Source organism: Tamandua tetradactyla, chromosome 1, assembly GCF_023851605.1.
Source record: "Tamandua tetradactyla isolate mTamTet1 chromosome 1, mTamTet1.pri, whole genome shotgun sequence".
Lineage (NCBI taxonomy): Eukaryota > Metazoa > Chordata > Mammalia > Pilosa > Myrmecophagidae > Tamandua > Tamandua tetradactyla.
This window is the reverse complement of record NC_135327.1, coordinates 18,041,644-18,057,635: the sequence shown is the minus strand read 5'-3', so window position 1 is coordinate 18,057,635 and position 15,992 is coordinate 18,041,644. Positions and strand designations below refer to the sequence as shown.

At 37.5% G+C, this 15,992-nt stretch overlaps 1 protein-coding gene across 3 annotated transcripts in view; it reads right to left on the bottom strand.

The window, feature by feature from the left end:
- Positions 1-15,992, bottom strand: part of PIGU (phosphatidylinositol glycan anchor biosynthesis class U) — a 156,409-nt gene that overhangs the window by 135,745 nt on the left and 4,672 nt on the right. For 2 of the 3 annotated variants that reach the window (XM_077170863.1, XM_077170855.1), the window contains exon 2: positions 14,777-15,081. The gene's annotated coding sequence lies outside the window, so the exon portion shown is untranslated. The remainder of the gene's footprint in view (positions 1-14,776; positions 15,082-15,992) is intronic. The other variant, XM_077170873.1, reaches the window with a different exon arrangement.

Genomic DNA, 15,992 nt, shown 5'->3' with positions numbered 1-15,992 from the left:
TGAAGAGATGCTTATTTTCATTAGTTATAAGGGAAATGCAAACCAAGACGATATTGAGATATCACCTTACACCTTACACATAAGAATGGCTGTTATTAAACAAACAGAAAACTACAGATGTTGGAGAAGATGTAGAGAAACTGGAACACTCATTCACTGCTGGTGGGAATGCATAATGGTATAGCCGCCGTGGAAGACAGTTTGGTGGTTCCACAGAAACCAAAATAAATAAATAGTTGTCCTATGACCTGGTAATTCCAATTCTCAATATATATCCAGAAGAGCTGAAAGCAGTGATGAATAGGCATTTGTACACCGATGTTCCTAGCAGCACTATTTACAGTTGCCAAAAGATGGAAACAGTCCAAGTGACCATCACCAGAGGAGTGAATAAACAAAATGTGGTATATACGTATGATGGAATATTATGCAGCAGTAAGATGAAATGAGGTCCTGAAGCACATGACAGTGGCGATAAACCTTGAGGACACAGTACTGAGTGAAATGAGCCAGACACAGAAGAATAGATACTGTATGATCTTGCTGTTATGACTCTGTTAAAGGTGTACTCAGAGGCTTACAAAGTATATTACAAGGGACTTAGAAATAAACAGAAGTCAGAGATGGGTGAATGGCTACCCAATGAGGTTGAACTTAAATATAAGGGAACAGGTATGAATGACAGTAGTTCATGAGTGGGGTTATAATTAATATTGCCATATTGAAAGTAACTATGATTGACAGAGGTTGTATGGAGTCATGTATCCCACCGATTAACTCTGCAATTATAAATTCTTACATGAACTACTTCATACGTTTGGTCTTATACAAAGAGCTAATAATCGAGGGGTATGGGGGAAACTAATATTACATGCTGTGGCCTATAGTTAATAGGAAAACATCAACACTACCACAGCAATATCAAGGACTAATAACTGGGGGGATGGATAAGAGATAGGGGAAGTTTTGGATTTGATATTTGGTGAGGCCATGTTTATTGGTTCTTTGTCTCTTTGGATCAATGAAAACTGTCTAGACCTGAGAGTGCTGTTGATTGTGCAACTGAGTGAGGTCACTGTGAAACATAGTTTATTTTGAACATTATCCATGATGCCTAATAGGAGGGGGCCAAAGGGCACAATGACTGAGATGTGGAATGGCAAACTGTGATGTGTACATATGATGGAATATTATGCGACTACATAAAAGGAATGATGTCGTGAGATATGCAACGAAGTGATTGAAACTTGGGGATGGGACGTTGTGCCGTGTAAAATAATGCAGAAACAAAAGAGCAAATATAGTATGGTATCTTTTAGAAAATACCTATAAGAAAACTGGAGCCTAGATTGTAAGTTTTATAGCAGTAACACTTCATCTGGAGTTGTAAGTGTATTTCTAGATTCGGAGATGCTGTGCTATATGTGTATAAGCTGCTATTTTCCTGGAACATTGGATATCTCTGTGACACCTAATACTCTGAGATGGAATTCTGCAGCTCTGAAACAGCATCACTACATATAGCAATTGTTGAAGTAACTGAAAAAGAGATCAGAGATAAAATTAGAGATAAAATGAAAATTTTATTTCTCAAGTAGAGATAAAAATGAAGCCAATCTGGTAGGGACTAAGGTAAATGAGAATACAGAGGAAAGGATGATGGTATATATATATATTCTAGAGCTTTACTATTCTATGAGACCAAAGGCAGAGAAGTTTACTGTGTCTAGAACCTAATTTAGTGTACACACAATCTACATCAACTTACCCGGATAGCTTATTTTAACAATCTAAACGCATGGAACCCAGAATGGGAACAAGGCCCTGTAATTCTGTATAACTTAATGTAATAACCAGATACATCACAGACTATGAGATGATGGGCTGATAATTAAATAGTATTGGTAGAGACCCTTGTGGGACTGGAGAAAAAATATGGTACTATTAAATTTCCCCATCTGGGAAACCACTGATACTCTCTCAAACACTGGAGACTCCCAAGAAAATGGGCCAAGCCCTTGATTTTGAGGATTGCCCAAATGAAACTTATTTATGTAGTGGAGGAGCTAAAACTACCTATAATTATGCCTAAGAGTTACTTCCAGAAACCTCTTTCAATGCTCAGATGTGGCCTCTTTCTCTCTTTCTAAGCCCAACCCTGCAAGGAAGATTATTCTTCTCACCCCTACATGAGGAAGGATACCAGGGATGCAAGTCTTCCTGAAAGCACAGAACATGATTCCCAGGAATAAGCCTGGCCCTGGCACTGTGGGATCAACAATGCCTTCTGAATCAAAAGGGGAAAAAGAGAAGTAACGAAATAAGGTATCATTGGCTAAGAGAGTTCAAATGGAACCAAGAGGCTATTCTGGGCACTACTCTTAAGCAAGCTTCAGCTGGATATTGCTAATTGCCATGGTTTGCCAACTCCAACCAACATCATTCCTGTTAATCCTAAAAAATACTTAGGGCTCTGAGACTCTACAGAAGTTTCATACACTAAGTTTCCTTCCCTAAAACTTATAACCTTCAGAAAGTTCTTAGGACAGATAAGTCTTGAAACCCAGAGGGGCCAGCCTCTTCAAGAATATCAACTAATTCCATCCCCCAATCCTTTATTGTTGATACCCCTTTCAATGTGAAAACGTTAGAATGGGAATACTCCAAAGACACCTATAGATTGGGAATAGGATCAAAGGAGGAGGAGGAGTTGTAGTAGAGAAGATAGGATATAACATATGAGTATGGCTGCTGAATCACTATATTGATGTTTCTTTTGTACTCCAGGGTATTGGAGCAGTTAGATGGTAAAATATGAAGTTGTGGAATGGTAACTCAGACAAACTTTGGAATCTGTTCTGTAACTTCTTGTTAATAGGTACTCTGAGTATTATTTAGTCTGGGTTTAGGGATGGGGGTTGTAGAAGAAAGGACATAAATTGTAGTTGAACAAAAAATGTACTGTGATGATTATTCTTCCTTTTTTTATAATTATGTTTTACTTTGTGTATATTAGTTATATTTCACAATAAAAATTTTTTAAATCAGTTTTCTTGAATGTGAGAGTTGATTTATGAGCTCTCAGTTCTATCCCATTGGTCTATATGTTTGTCCTTCTGCCTGTATCATGCTGTTTTGATTACTATGGCTTTGTAATAAGTTTTAAGATTGGGAAGTGTGAGTCCTCCAACTTCATCCTTCTTTTTCAAGATGGCTTTAGCTATTTGGGGCCCCTTACCCTTGTATATAAAATTGATAATTGCCTTTTTCATTTCTGAAAAGAAGGTTGTTGGAATTTTGATTGGGCTTGCCTTGAATCTATAAATCAATTTGGGTAGAATTGACATCTTAGCAATATTTAGTCTTCCAATCCATGGACATGGAATGTACTTCCATTTATTTAGGTCTTCTTTGATTTCTTTTAGCATTGTTTTGTAGTTTTCTGTGTACAAGTCCTTCACTTCCTTGGTTAGATTTATTCCTTGATATTTGATTCTTTTAGTTGCTATTGTGATAGACGTTTTCTCTCAATTTCTTCTTTCAATTGTTCATTGCTTGTGTATAGAAATATTATTGATTTTGCAGTGTTGATATTGTACCCCACCACCTTGCTGAATTCATTTATTAGCTCTAGGAGTTTTGGATCGCATCATCCATGAATAGGGAAAGTTTTACTTCTTTCTTTGAGTTTAGATGCCATTTATTTCTTTTTCTTATTTAATTTCTTTGGCAAGAACTTCCAGTATAATATTGAATAACAGTGAGTATCGATGTCTTATTCCTGATTTTAGAGAGAAAGTTTTCAGTCTCTCACCATTAAGTAGGAAGTTAGCTGTGGGCTCTTCCTATATGCCCTTTATCATGTTGAGGAACTTTTCTTCTATTCCTAGTGTTCTAAGTATTTTTATCAAGAAATGGTGCTGTATTTTGTCAAAAGCCTTTTGGGCATTGATTGAGATGATCATGTGTTTTTTCCCTTCATTCTGTAAATGTGGTGTCTTACGTTAATTGATTTTATTATATTAAGCCAACGTTACATACCATGGCTAAATCCCACTTGATCGTGGTGTATAATTCTTTTAAGGTGCTGCTGAATTCTATTTGCTAATATTTTGTTGAGAATTTTTGCCTCTATATTTATAAGAAATATTGGTCTGTAGGTTTTTTTTTTTTTCTTGTGATGTCTTTATTAAGCTTTGGTATGAATGAGGGTGATGTTGGCCTTTGTAGAATGAGTTAGAGAGTGATCCCTTCTCTCTATATTTCAATATTTTGGAAGAGTTTGAGCAGAATTTGGGTTAAATATTCTTGGAACGTTTGGATGGATTTCCTTTTGAAGTCATCTGGTCCTGGGCATTTCTTTGTTGGGAGGTTTTTGATTACTGATTCAATCACTTTACTCATAATTGGTTTCTTGAGATCTTCTATTTCTTCTTGAGTCAATGTACATAGTTTAAATCTAATTAACTATGAACAATAAATAAATCTGATTTACTGGCATTCAGTTGTTCATATTATTAACTTAAAGTCCTTTTTATTTCAGCAGGGCTCATAGTAATATCCCCTTTTCATTTCTGATTTTCATTATTTGTATCCTCTCTCTTTTTTTCTTTGTCAGTCTAGCTAAAGATTTGTTAATATTTTAAAAATATTTTCACAGAACCAACTTTTGGTTTTGTTGCTTCTATATATTGTCTTTTTTATTTTCCTATAGCATTTATTTCCGTTGTAATCTTTGTTATTTATTTTTCTGTTCACTTTTGAGTTTAGTTTGCTCTTCTTTTTCTAGTTCTTCCAGTTTTGAGGTTAGGTCTCTGATTTGAAGTCTTTCTTGTTTTTTTAATGTAAGCATTTAGAACAATAAAATTCCTTTGCAGCACTGCCTTTGCTGCATCCCATAAGTTTTGGCATGTTGTATTTTCATTTTCATTCACCTCAAGTTACTTTCTAATTTCACTTCTGACTTTCTGTTTAACCCATTATTTGTTTAAGAGAATGTTGTTTAATTTCCACATATTTGCATATTTATGAACGTTCCCAGTCTCTCTATTGTTGACTTCTAGCTTTATTCCATTGTGGTCAAAGAACATACATTATATGATTTAAATATTTTTAAATTTGAGACTTATTTTGTGACCCAACATATGGTCCATCCTGGAGAATGACCCATGTGGCACTTTAGAAGAATGTGTATTGTGTTTTCATTGAGTGCAGTGTACTATATGTCTGTTAGGTGTACTTGGTTTAGTGTTTCATTCAAGTCCTGTACTTCCTTATTGATCTTCTGACTAGATGTTGCATCCATTATTGAGAATGGCATAAAGTCTCCTACTATTAATGTAGAACCATCAATTTCTCCCTTCAAATCCGTCAGTATTTGCTTCATATATTTTGGTGCTCTGCTGTTAGGTGCATATATATTTATAATTGTTACATCTTTTTGTTGATTTGTCTCCTTTATCAGTATGTAATGACCATCTTTGTTCCCTCGTAACTAGTTTTTACTTCAAGTCTATTTTATCTGATATTAGTATAGCTAGCTACTCCTTGCATGGTATATTTTTTTCCATCCTTTCACCCTCAACCTTTGACTTTGTATCTTTGACTTTAAGGTAAGAGTCTCTTGCAGACAGCAGATAGTTGGGTCATGCTTTTTATTCATTCTTCCAATTTCTGCCTTTTGCCTGGAGAGCTTAATCCATTTACATTTAATATCAGTATTGGTAATACAGGATTTTTTCTGCCATTTTGCTATTTGGTCTGTAAGGTTTAAACATTTTTGTCACTCACTTCTGTTAAAATGTAATTTTACATTTATTTGATTTCTTGTATTGTACCATAATTAGTGCTGTCTCATTTCTATCTGGATATATTTTTCATCTGTTTTCCTTGTGGTTACCATGGTTAAAATTTCACATACTAAATACAAACAATTATATTTGGTTTGATACCAACTTAACTTGAATAGCTTGCACATAAACTTTTCCTATTCCTCTCTGTCCCCCCACTATTTTTTGTACTTGTTACCACTTATATTTTTGTACCTTGTATATCCAGAAACTTAGATTTATCATTATTTTTATACATTTGCATTTTAGCAACTGTAGGAAGTAAGAAGTGGAGTTGCATACCAAACAATACAATACAATAATACTGGCAGTTATAATTACCCACATAGTTACTTTTACTGCAGGTCTTTATTTCTTCATGCTGCTTTAAAACACTGTCTAGTATCCTTTCATTTCATTCTAAAGAAGTCCCTTTAGCACTGATTGTGTAGGGCAGATCTAGTGGTGATGAGTCCCCTCATCTTTGGTTGATTTGAGAATGTCTTCATCTCTCCCTCTTTTTAGGGGGGGGCGTGGGGGCAGGGGGAGGGCATGGACAGACACCAGAAATCGAATCCAGGTCTTTTACATGGCAGGAGAAAATTCCGCCACTGAGCCACCGTCGCACTGCCCTTTCCCTCATTTTTAAAAGAGATTCTCATTGGATATAAAATCCTTGGCTGAAAGTTGTTTTCTTTCAGTACTTTAAGTATTTCAACTCACTGCCTTCTTCCCTTAATGGTTTCTGATCAGAAATTGGCACTCAGTTTAATAGGACTTCCTTGTATGGAACACATTACTTTTCTTTTGCAGCTTCAGAACTCTCTCCTTGTCCTCTGCATTTAATAATGTAATCGATATATAATGGTATCTATCCTGTTTGATATTCTCTGGGCTTCCTGGATTTGCATATTCACACCTTTTGCTAAGTTTGGGAAGTTCTCTGTCATTATTTCTTTTCATTTTTTTTTTTTTTTTTTTTAACATGGGCAGGCACCGGGAATCAAACCCGGGTCCTCTGGCATGGCAGGCAAACATTCTTGCCTGCTGAGCCACCGTGGCCCGCCCTGTCATTGTTTCTTTGACTATTCCTTCTTCCACTTTCTTTCTTTTCTTTCTGGGACTCCCATAATGGTTATACTGTGTGTGCTTGATAATAGCCACATTAGGCTATTTTTGCTTTTACAATTACTTTTTTCTTTCTGCTCCTCAGTCTGACTCATTTCAAATGTCTTATCTTCAAGCTCACTGATCCTTTCTTCTGCCAGCTCCAATCTGCTCTTGAAACCCTCCTGGGCATTTTTCACTTCAGTTATTGTGGTCTTTTCAACTCAAGTAATTTTGTTTGGTTATTTTTTAAAGTTTCTCCCTTTACTAAGACTCTCAATTTTGTTCGTTTATTGTTTCCTTGATATCTTTTAGTTCTTTTTCTGTACTTTCCTTCATCTTCTTGAGGATTCTTAAGATCATTTTTTTAAAGACTTTTTTCAGTATGTCCACATTATCATCTCCTTCATTGGTGTTTTCTGTATTTTTAATCTTTCTCCTTTGGATGGGCCATCATTTCCTGTTTCTTTATTTTGTACTCTCTTTTACTCATTTGAATATTCTAAAATGTTAACTTTGGGATTTACTCCATGGATTGTCTGTTTCTCGGTTTTGTAACCCATTGGTGATAAGATAGAGATTTTCTTGAGCTTCAGCTTCCCTATCAGGAAGATCTGTCAAAGGTGAATGCAGTGTGCATAGTTTTCCTTGTCTTTCTGAACCTCTGTCTTGTCCTGGGCTTTTGCTTGTTAGTTGTTTAGGAGTTCCCCTGTTCACAGGAGTTTGGTTGTCCCCTCTAATTCCCATGGGACTCAACTTCCCTTTCCTGGGTATTTGAAGCCACTGACTTTTGTCCCAGACTATCCACCTCTATAATTTTTTATACTCCTTTAGTTGTCTCACACTGCTTTTGCCTGGGAGAGCAAATTCTGGAAGGAGGGTCATCCCAGGAAGACTTTCCCAAGTTGGTCTTTCCCAGACAAAACAGTGCCAGGGACCCATGAAGGGGGTACAGACCAGCTCCAGAGTGCCCTATAGAAGGGATCTGGACGGATGCCCAAAGCCCAAAGCTTCTCCAACAGCTCCCCAAAGCTCAGCTTTCCTTGCAGCCCGTCAGCTAACTGTCCTCGTAGCTCTGAGGAAGTACTGCATCTTTAAATTTCCACCATTTCCACCTCTGTCTGGGGAAGGTTGAAGTAATGGCTGCCACCTTCTTTGTCCGGGGCTGGTTGGAACAATAGCTGCCCTTGGAGCCAGGACCCAGCAATCCAAATTCGCTAATCAAAAGCTGTGATCAGTGATTAGCTGTGCTGACCCTTGTTCTTGGGGAAGAGGATTTTTTTTTAAAATTAATTAACGGAAAAAAAGAAATTAACCCAACATTTAGAAATCATACCATTCTACATATGCAATCAGTAATTCTTAACATCATCACATAGATGCATGATCATCGTTTCTTAGTACATTTGCATCGGTTTAGAAGAACTAGCAACACAACAGAAAAAGATATAGAATGTTAATATAGACAAAAAAAAATAAAAGTAATAATAATAGTAAAAAAAAAAAAAAACTTTGCTATAACTCTTAAGTCATGTTGATAGGCAATGCCATATAGTGCTTAAGAATAAGGTCTCTGGAGCTGGGCTGGCAGGATTCATACCCCAATCTGCCACTTAGCAGCTGACTAACATTGGACAGATCATTTAAACTCTCTGTGCCCCAGTTTCTAAATTCTGTAAGATGAGGATGAAAGCCCCCTCAGAGGATTGTTGTGTAGTTATAATGAGATACTACATTAGAACACCTCCTGGAACATAGAAAGCAGTCAATAAATGTTAGCCATGATTATTATTACTTGTGAAATTACGTTTTTCTTTTTTTCCCTTTCTATTTATTTATTTATAAACATAACCACAAAAAAACACAAACATTCTTACCATATGATCATTTCATTCTTGATATATAATCAATAGTTCTCAATATCATCACATAGCTGTATATTCATCATGATCATTTCTTAGAACATTTGCATCAATTCAGAAAAAGAAATAAAAACAGAAAAAATTCATACATACCATACCCCCACCCCTCCCTTTCACTGATCACTAGCATTTCAATCTACTAAATTTCTTTTAACATTTGTTCCCCCTATTATTTATTTTTAATATGTTTTACTCATATGTTTTACTCATCTGTTGAAAAGGTAGATAAAAGGAGTATCAGACACAAGGTTTTCACAATCACACAGTCACATTGCAAAAGCTGTATCATTATACAAGCATCTTCAAGAAACATGGCTACTGGAACACAGCTCTACATTTTCAGGCAGTTCCCTCCAGCATCTCCATCACACCGTAACTAAAAAGATGGTATCTATTTAATGCTTACGAATAACCTTCAGGACAACCTCTCAACTGTGTTTGGAATCTCTCAGCCATTGACACTTTATTTTGCCTCATTTTGCTCTTTCCCCTTTTGGTTGAGATGGTTTTCTCAATCCCTTGATGCTGAGTCCCAGCTCATTCTAGGATTTGTGTCCCATGTTGCCAGGAAGGTCCACACCCCTGGGAGTCATGTCCCATGTAGAGAGGGGGAGGGCAGTGAGTTTGCTTGTTGTGTTGGCTGAGAGAGAGAGGCCACATCTGAGCAACAAAAGAGGTTCTCTTGGGGGTGACTCTTAGGCCTAATTTTAAGTAGGCTTGACCTACCCTTTGTGGGGTTAAGTTTCATGTGAACAAACCCCAAAAATGGGGGCTCAGCCTATTGCTTTGGTTGTCCTCACTGCTTGTGAGAATATCAAGAATTCTCCACTTGGGGAGGTTGAATTTTCCCCCTTTCTCACCATTACTTTTTTTCTTTTATGTGCAGAGCTAAAAAGCTTTGAAGGCTTCTGCAGAACGAAAGTGAATAAATCACCTGGGTCCAGAGCAAAGAGGTGTTAGTCACTGGCTTTCCAATCCAACACAAGACAGGAACAGTTGTCATGAAAGAGGATACTCTTGAACAAAAGTCTAACGAAAATGATATTCTGACCAAAATCTGTGAGCACTTCATGTAAAAATCTGACATCTTTGATCTGGAAGTTTTGAGCTGCTCAAACTTTCCTTTTTCAAATGAGTTTGTCAGTGGTTGACTTTTCTGTATGTAAGTCAGTGATCACATTGCATTTTATTAATTCACTAATTTCTAAACTGCATAAGTATATTTTAATGTTAACCTTTTATTTTTAAAATTAACTCTATTGAAGCATAATGAGTTTTGACAAATATATATTAGTTACATCCATGTAACTAATACTACAATCAAAATATAGAACATTTCCATTACCCCAGAAAGTCCCCTCACACTCCTTTGCAGTCAGTCCCAGGCAACTACTGACTGGCTTTTTGTTACTATATATTAGTTTTGCATGTTCTTGAATTTCATATAAATGCAATCATACAGTATGTTATATTTTGCATCTGGCTTCTTTTGCTTGGCATAATGTTTTTAAGGTTCATCCATATCATTAAAGGTATTAGTAATATTGCTGAGTAGTAGTCCATTATTGCATGAATATATTGCAATTCTGTTAACTTTATACACTAGATTTTTTAAAAATATTTTTTATTGAGATTTCTTGATGCACATACAGTCCATCCAAAGCATACAATCAATGGTTCACAATATCATCACATGATCATTTTTAGAACATTTGCATAACTCCATCAGACACTTAATTTTGTTGGAACATTGAAAAAATATTATTCTTTCAGGGATATATTTGCTTCCACCCAAATTCCTAAGAGACTGATGTGTCAATCAGAATACTTCTGGTTTGATTTTCATGAATCATACTCAGATCTTGTTACTCTCCATCTCCTAAAACCATAAGTGACTCTCACTGAGAACTGAACACATTTATTTTTATTAGCCTGGCATTCAAGGCTGCCTATGGTCTGACTCCAACTTCTTTCCAAGCTTAAAATCTGTGACTCTATCACTTAAATTCTATGTTCAAATGTCAAATGGGAAGAGTTGCCATTTTAGGCATAAGCCACAAATGTTCCTAACTTAGCACCATTGTTCTTTCATTTTCTATGTCATAGAATGTCCTTTCTATGCTTGTCCTGTCAAAATATTCCATGAGTAACAACCATTTATTGGCAATGTGGATGAATAATATATGTTCTGATGTTAAAGATGATTATCTTGAGACTAAGATATTATCTAACTGCAATATAGTGCTAAATGTCATATATATCATAAGAGAAATGTAAACTAGTCTTATGGGAGAGAGACCATACAACTGGAGGGATCGGGAAAGGCTTCATAAAACTTACTTCATAAAATAGGAGAAATTTGAAGTGGACCTTGAATGACAATGGAATTGGTCCATATTGGGTTTGGAGGACATTTTGGTATGAGGAACAGCATGTATAGGGGTACTGAGGGAAAAAATTATGGGTAATATTTAAGGTACAGGCAGGGAATTGGTTGGCCATAGAATAGTTTTGTATAATGGAAAGATAAGGATTGAAAGACATATTGGGGACATTGCAACAGTGACTCAGTGGCAGAATTCTGACCTGCCATGCTGGAGACCCGGGTTTGATTACAGTGCCTGCCCATGGGAAAAAAAAAAAAAAGAAAGAAAGACAGACATATTGGGATCTGTGCATGGGGAAGCTTGAATGGTAGCTTAAGATTTTGTATTAAATTAGAGGGTAGCATTGAGGAACCACTAGAAACTGAATGGCCTTCTAAAAAAGAGCTCAAATAGGATACCTACGAACCACTCCTGAGCCCTTCAATCAGATGTAGTTTCTCTTCTCTAAATGTCTTCAGCATTTTATAACTCTTTTATGCCATTTATTTGAGCATTGACTATATGCCGGGCACACTTTGAATCATTAGGAATAAGAAGATGAATGAGGTAACTATGGCATTTGGTCATGTACTGTATGATCCTCTCTTTCCTAATAGCATATAAAGTTTCTTGATGATAGGACAACATCAATCCATCTTTCTACCTGTTCCTCTTTGCTCCTCCCCATACTGGCATCGTGCCTTGTATGTTTTAGGTGCTCAGAAAATATTCATAAAGACTTTAAGCTCCAAGTGACCTGAAAGTCTACCCTTCTTTATGTAAAGGTGAGAAGACAGATTCAGGGAGATTAAGGGATGTGCCACGATTACACAGTACTTAGCAACAGAGCTGAGTGGAGAAGCAAGGACTCCTGATACCTGAGCCAGTGTTCTTTCGACTATACTATATTTGAATGCACACTCACGAGTATAATTAAACCTGGATATTTGGTTTTTGGAGTTTCTTAAGTTGTATGTTTTAACAAACTGAATTTGAAATTCAGTTTATGAATTAGGAATTCATTACCAAGATCTATTTAACAAAGTAGAATGAAGACAACACACTTTTCTTTCTGAGGGCACCAAATTCTAAGTAGGTCACTTAAAACTGCAAAAAGTAGAGACAAAGAGCCCACATGCTCACATCTGTTGTTCACTCACCTCTTGTTCTGATTAGCTTTGGAGATGCAGGCAGATTGCAAAACAGCAACCCTCCTTTATACACTAGATTTTGAGAGAATAAAGGTTGACTAAGTTTGAACTCTAGGAGGAGATGGTAGACAGATAAAGATTGGGGATAGAAGCCCCAAGTTCCAGTCCTGGCTCTTTTACTCACTCGTTTTGCAACCCTTAGGAAGTTATTTCCCCTCTTCTCCTTTCAGTTTTCTCATCTGTAAACTGAGGGGGCTGGACTAGATGACCTCTAAGTAACCTTTCCATGCAATTTCATTTCTGGTGAAAGGGATTCTTCTCCTCCAAGAATACATTTGTTAAGCCTCGCAGGTAAGACCCTGCCACCAAGAGCTTAAAGGAAACCCAATGATATGCTCTGGCAGGAAGAGATGATAAAATCCACAGGCAACCAGATAAGCAGGTAGGTGGGAAGTAAGCAGGAAGGCCCCAGGAAGGTTCAGGAATTGATAAACATTTACACACTATTCAGAGTCTCTATCTCTGGCTTTTCTCCCCAAAACTGGTGGCTGGGATCAAGGGAGTAAGGCCAGGAGGGTTTTATGGTGTAGGGGAGGTTCTAAGTAGGAGAAGGCTTTAGTGAAGGGCTGAGACTGCTACTTGGGGTCCCAGAGGGGAGGATGGTTAAACCATGGGAGTGAGTGAAAGAAAACTGGGGAAGAGCTTGGTACAGAAAATGGATCAGATACCCCCATAATTCAAATAAATCCCAGGGCCAGGACCATATCACATTCAGGAAACATATACTATAAAGAGCAAATTGTTGAGAACAAACTAAATGTCCAGCTACCACGGACTGGCTGAATAAATACAAGTCATTCTGATTATGAAACAATGAAATACTGTGTGACCATTAAAGAAGGAGGAAGCTCTATATCCCCTACTAGGGACTGATCTCCAAGTTTTACTAAGTTAAAAAAAAAAAGCAAATTTCAGAGCAGTATAAAAAAGTATGCTGTTATTTGTGTTCAAAAAGAGAGGATTATATATACATATACATACTTGTATATCAGACATTTTTTTCCTGGAAATTCACACAAGAAACTGGTAATATCAGCCACCCTGAGAGAGTAAAAGAGAAGGGTACTGGGGGAAGAAATGGTAATGAAATCTATACCCTGTGTTCTTTGGAATTTTGAATCATGTGCATTTTAACCTATTTAGAAGAATGAGTAAAAACATCGTAAAACTAAGAACAATAGTCAAACACCTAAAAATAATTTTTAAATGACTCTAATCATTATTTGCTGCATCAAGAAAAATATCAAGGAACCTCTAATTTACATTAACACTCTTTAGAATGCCCTCTTTTCATCAATCTTCTCCTACCTCACTGCTGCCTCTCAGTGTCCTTCACTCCCCAAACTTGCCACTCCATCAAAAACTGTCCCCCAGGCCCTTGTACAAAAGTCTTGATTTTTTTTTCTTTCCTTCCCTCTTTCTTTTCACCTTTCCCTTCTGCCTCTGTCACCCTGTTATCCCACTTCTGTATCTCAAAAGCCTAGTAAGCAAGCAGTCAAGACAAAACTCTCCTTAGAAAGCCATGGACCGACAAAAAAATGAGCAAGTCCAGGGATTCCCATTACCTCTCCATTGTACATATAGACAAACAGAGATGCCTAAAGGGTCAGAGTCACCCAAAATCACACAGCCAAGTCAGCAATAGAGCTAAGATGAGGGTCAGGATATGGATCTTGAAATCCTGTTCTAGACTTTTCAGCCCATTTGCCCCAAGACAAACACCTACTCATCTTTCAAAGCCCAGATCAGCTGTCTTCTAGTCCCTGAACTTTTTATTTGGATTCCCTTAGCACCTAGTCCTACCCCCTGCCTTAGCCCTTACCTCCCTGCAGTGAATAGTCTTTGATTAAACTGTCGTTTACACCGAATGAGATTGTCAAACATAGAAGAAGTATTTGCCTCCCCAGAAAGCAACTAGGGATTTCTAGGTGTTTGGCGAATTGAAAATGTGCAGTGTTCTAAGAGACTGGCAGATGATGTGTTTTGGGGATTCTGGGGAGGAAGAGGTTAATGCCTCCTAAAGATATCTGGGAGGTCCTCCTGGAGGAAGTATCATTTGGCTGATATATACCCTGGAGTTATGTTCCACATATTCAAATTACTCCATTTCAACTGTGACTGGTGAAAGAAAAAGAGAAAATTGTTTTTTTTTTTTTTCAATTTTAACAATATTTATTATGAGTCTCACAAAAATATTTTCACTGAAACAAATGTTGGGAGTAAGATTAGTCTCTCAAGCTACCTCTTAATTGTCATATAAAGGTTATGAAAGAAGTGTTTTTTAACATGTTTGTATTCATTTTCTATTGCAGTGGAACAAACCTCCACCAACACCCACTTACCAGCTCAGAAGTCCTGAACCGATCAACCGGGTTCTCCAGGGTCTGAGGGTCTCACAAGGCTGAAATCAAGGTGTCCACCAGCTGTGCGCTCATCTGGAGGCTCAACTAGGAAAAGAACAGCTTTGAAGCTCCCTCAGGTTTTTGGCAGAGTTCTTGGGGCCATATGATTGAGGTTCCCTTTTCTTGCTATTTTTTGGCTGGGGATCATTCTCAGCTTCTAGAGGCCATTCTTGGGTCTTTGTCACGTGGCCCTCTCCACAACATGGCCGTTTCTTCCTTGAAGGCCAAGAGGGGAGTGTCTGTTGCTTGAGAACATGATTTCATGTTAGATGAATGTACTGTTCATTTTGTATATGTGAGTTTTCTAATTTTTATGCTCTTTATTATTGCACATTTCCATACACAATATCTCTGACAGCTTTGTTATCTTGGGCAAGTTTCTTGGCAATCTGAGCTTCAATTTCCTCATCTATAAAATGGGGATAACAAACAGTACCTTCCTCAGAGTGTTACTGGCACATAGTAAATGCTCAATAAATAAAAGCTGCTGATGATATTAGTTCTGAAGACTAGAGAGGGTCTAGACACAGGAATATTGGGTGGGTGGGGGGCAGAGTTTCCTGGGAGGAGGAAACTGCATAAGCAAACTCTGGGCAGCAGGAAAGCTGCCAGTTGGCAGTTTGGAGTGTGATCATTTGCACAGAGTGTGTGTACATGTGTCTATTAGTCAGGGTTCTCTAGGGAAACAGAACCAACAGGAGATAGCTGTAAATATGAGGTTTTATAAAAGTGTCTCATGCAACTGTGGGGATGCAGGAGTAAAATTTCACAGGGCAGGCTGCGGGCTAGCAACAACGATGAAGGTGTTCAAGGAATTCTGCAGGAGAGGTTGGCTGGCTGAAGTAGAGACAAAAGTTCTCTCTTCTGACTGCTGAAATCATCACCTCTCTCTTAAAAGCCTTCAACTGATTGGATTAAATCCAGCTAACTAGATTCTCTCCTTGCAGAAGACACTCCCCTTAGTTGATCGTGGATGTAATCAGCCATAGAAGCTAGCAACTGACTGATGATTTAATAAATCAGTTTCTGTTCTATTAAACAGCCACGAAATGTCCTTGCAGTAATGGTTAGGCCAATGCCTGCTTGACCAGACAACTGGGCACCATTACCTGGCCAAGATGACACAGAACCCAACTATCACAGTGCGTTTGTGTGT